Below are 4,304 nucleotides of genomic sequence, written 5' to 3'. Positions count from 1 at the left end.
ACAGACAGCTCAGCCACTCCCTGTTCCCTGAAAGTTACTTTCACTTTGAGTCTTTGTTTTCTTGTAAAACTCTGGTTCAGTGTGTGCAGTCAGCAGCTGGTTGAAGTGGTCATATTCCAGTATTCCCAGTATTCCCTCCTGTAGCTGAACTCTCTCAGTGAAGTGGTTGTTTTGGTTTGAAGGTAAATCCTATCGTCCGTCTCTCAGTGTGTGTGTGTGTGTGTGTGTGTGTGTGTGTGTCGTCTCAGTGAGGCACAACCTGTTTCCTGATTTGTCTCAAGTGAGTCAGCTGATGGGCAGAGCTTCATTAGGTACTGTGCACTACTTCTGTCTTTGTCTGTATGTACTGCATTCACACAAGGAATGATCCTAAATTAAATTCTATCAAATAATCTCAGCCTGCAAACTAAAATCACTTTTTTCTTCAAGACCAAAGTTTTTCATCTCCAAGAACATCATGAATCTGAACCTCAGGCCCCATATACACCCGGTACAACAGAGACAAGCACTGTGACCATGACAACAATAACCACTGTACAGCGTTTTGTTCTCTATGTACAAAACAAGAACCTCCAAAGTCATCACTGAGTGCCACTTTAATAAATTGAAAGTAATATTGAAATATGACATTACATGCATGTTGACTTTCACCAATAAAAGTGCAGTTTTAGGACCAGATGACCTTCAGTGACCCCTGTGGGGGAGTCATAGCACTACAGATGGACACAGGACACAAAATGTGGCATGTGAATATCAGCAGAGAAAATGTGGGATTCATTTCTTGCATTGCACTGTAATGTTTTATTATTCACACTTTTATTGATTTTAACTTAACTGTAACTTCTGTTCTTGTGTTTTATACCTGTCTTAGTAGATTTTAACTTTGTATTTTCTATTCTCCAGTTCTCTAATCAATGTCCTTTTATAATGTGTTTCTTTTGCACCTTGTTTTGGTGATTTTGATGTTTTATGTAGAGCACTGTGAATCGCTTTGTTGCTGGAATGTGCTATAGAAATTAAGCTCAGCGTAAGTTCAATCAGGAAGACCTTTCTTGTGCTCATTCATTCATAACTCTCTCCATCCCACTCCCACTGCTTCCTCTAATCAGCTGACTATGGGTGTTCACTCTTCTAGTTATCCAATCACACTGGAACATCAGTCTGATCATCATTTGATAAATGTGTTTTAATTAATTAAATTATGTCAGGGTTTAAAGTCTACAGCAACCACATTCTGAGTTTACAGTTCAAACTAGTCCGACCATTAATGTTCCAAAGTACAAGGGACAGACAAAGGATGGACTATGCTTATAGGCAGACTCTCCTCAGTCTCCCACCTGCACACAGTGAGCCTGCTTGTGCTGTAATGACTTCAGGGTTGGTTTGCTTCATCAGTCGACATGAAAAAGTCCTTTCCAGCCAGTATCTCCTGAAGGAGCATTTGAAAGTTGAGCTCAAAGATCTGATCAGTTTGGGACTTGGCTGATCTCTGGTAAACCCCTTTAAAAGTCGGTTACTCTTCAAGTTTTGTTTACGCTTCAGCACGGCCATCTTGTCCCCACCGTACCAAAGGCAGCTTTCACCACCCCCAGACCGGCTCCTGACGCTCACAGCCTCATTACTACAACAATTTCTGGTGCGGAATAACATTCCAGTAGTTCTCTTATTTTTTCTTTCATGTCCTTGCTGTCATCATATGGCAGGCCAATCACAATGATTCACACATCAGGATCAAAGTTATTAGGGAGTATGTGACTGGTTGTCTGAATCTTTTCATAAAGCAAATCCAGGCATCATTTCAAAATACAGATTTCTTTCCTTTATGTCTTTAACTTACTTCTTTAGCTGAGCTTTCATAGTTTTTTTCCCAGGAAGCTGTGCATAATGTCCACTTTGCTGTTGAACCTTCTTTTAACGTGTCCATCCTTGTTTGTATCATCCTCATTTCCCTCAGCAGCATGTTTGATTCTGTGTCTTCATCCTGCATCTACTGGCACGAGTTGACTGATTTCTCCACCATTATAGTGATCTATCAGGAAGCTTTAATGCTTTGCATTGTCGTAACATGTTTCTTAAATGTTTATCCACCAGTATCTGTTTGTAACTTGCCTTGTTTGTTGAAGTCGTATTAGTTTAGACTGCATTTAGACCCCAGCATACACCTGGTGCCCAGCAGCCATCTTGCTTAAAGAAAGCAGATAGGATATTGTATTTTAGAAACTCAATAAACGTTCTGATTGGATTGTTCAGAAGCATAAAAAATGACATGAACAAACACAATCTTAAAAAAATCATTTTAAAAGATACTGATTGTTGCTAGATTTTATACAGTAGATGTCATCCTAATCACCATGACAACCAACATCATCAGGACAACACAGTCACATGTTCCTCCAAGTGTCAGAGAAGGAAATTCAGTTTGTCTTGAAATAAACATGAACTGATTCATGTCCATCATCATCATCATCATCATCATCATCTATTTCTGTTGTTCTACAGTCACAGAGACCTTCACTGGTAAAATCTTCAGCGGGACTTTACCCACACTGACAATGAATGGAAACAGCCTCTCAGTGAAAGTGTGTTTGAAGGTGTGTATGTGTGTGTTAGTATCAGGATCAGAGAACGACAGCTTTTGTCTCGTAAAGTCCAGATTCACTCTGATCCTCTGGAGCGTCTTCTTCAATGGGAGAGCTCGTTGATCTGATGGGGAGAGCACTGTATATTCACCATGATAGAACCTTATTGTCCATACTCCAGACAGTGTGAATCCCTTCCTCTGGACAGACTCTGCTGACACACCCAGTAACCAACATTCACTGTCTCCAACCTCGACATCCCAGCTGTGAGTCCCTGAGTTAAAGCCCTCAGAGCCCAGGACAGACCAGTAGTAACCATCAAACCTCTCTGGATTATCAGGAAGCTGCTGTCTCTCTCCTTGTCTCACACTGGTCAGATCTTCAGACAGGAGGAGTTCTGGATGAGCAGTGTTTGGGTCCAGAATCACAGGAGTGTAGGAGACCACGTCCTTCATCTTGTTCCAGATGTTGAAGGTCAGGTTGCCCAGGTGTTTGGCCTCGTCTATCAGAGCTCCTGAGGGCAGCTGTGGATCATCCAGCAGGGGGCGCTGCTGGACTCTGTCCACTGCAGCCTTGTAGTTGAGCAGGAATGAGACGTCTTCAGCTCTCAGCTCGTCCTCTGTGGCTCTGACTGTGTCTGAAAGAGCTGCTATCTCTCTGCTCAGAGCCTCCATCTTCTCCTTCATCATCTGACTCTTCTGCTCCTCTTCCTCCTTCAGTGCAGCCACCCTGGCCTCCTCTTCCTCCTCTAGAAACTGGTGAAGCTTCTTAAACTGCTCCTTAATCTGCCTCTCTGTGCGTTGGGCCTGGACCTGAATGTGTTCTGCTGTTTGATCAAACTTCACTTTAACCTGTTCAAAATCCTTTAACTTCTTCTTTAAGGGCTCCAGAGCCATTCCTGAAGTTCCTTCCTGTGTTGTCGTGCTGCTTCATCGATGGGTTTGAATCTGTGGTTGGTGTGTTTATCTGAATCTCTGCAGACGACACACACCGGCTGCTGATGGTCCAGACAGAAGAGTTTGAGTTTCTCAGAGTGCAGACTGCAGAGAGCCTCTGAAGCTCTCTGATCTCTCTCCTGTAAGAAACTCTCACAAAGGTTCTTTAACACCAAGTTAGGAGGTAAAAGGTCTCGTGAATGTCTTCTCTTACAAACTGGACACTCCCGTGTTGGTTTCTCTGTCCACCAGCTCTGCAGACAGTCTTTACAGAAGCTGTGGCTACATGACAGCATGACAGGATCTTTAAAGATGTCCTGACAGACAGAACAGCAGAAATCTTCCTCTAATCTTGAAGCCATTTAGTCTCTGAGTGAAGCTGACACACAGCAGACAGACAGCTCAGCCACTCCCTGTTCCCTGAAAGTTACTTTCACCTTGAGTCTTTGTTTTCTTGTAAAACTCTGGTTCAGTGTGTGCAGTCAGCAGCTGGTTGAAGTGGTCATATTCCAGTATTCCCAGTATTCCCTCCTGTAGCTGACCTCTCTCAGTGAAGTGGTTGTTTTGGTTTGAAGGTAAATCCTATCGTCCGTCTCTCAGTGTGTGTGTGTGTGTGTGTGTGTGTGTCTGTTTCAGTGAGGCACAACCTGTTTCCTGGTTTGTCTCAGGTGAGTCAGCTGATGGGCGGAGCTTCATTAGGTACTGTACACTACTTCTGTCTTTGTCTGTATGTACTGCATTCACACAATAAATTATTCCAAATTAAATTCTATCAAATAATCTCAGCCTG

General features: G+C 42.9%; 1 pseudogene; it reads right to left on the bottom strand.

The window, feature by feature from the left end:
• Positions 1–1,934: 1,934 nt before the first annotated feature.
• LOC126387252 (nuclear factor 7, brain-like) lies at positions 1,935–4,096 on the bottom strand (annotated as a pseudogene).
• Between the last annotated feature and the right edge of the window lie 208 nt (positions 4,097–4,304).

Source organism: Epinephelus moara, unplaced genomic scaffold (assembly GCF_006386435.1).
Source record: "Epinephelus moara isolate mb unplaced genomic scaffold, YSFRI_EMoa_1.0 scaffold3121, whole genome shotgun sequence".
Classification (NCBI taxonomy): domain Eukaryota; kingdom Metazoa; phylum Chordata; class Actinopteri; order Perciformes; family Serranidae; genus Epinephelus; species Epinephelus moara.
Note: the sequence above shows the minus strand (reverse complement) of the source record. Positions and strands in the feature narration are given on the sequence as shown.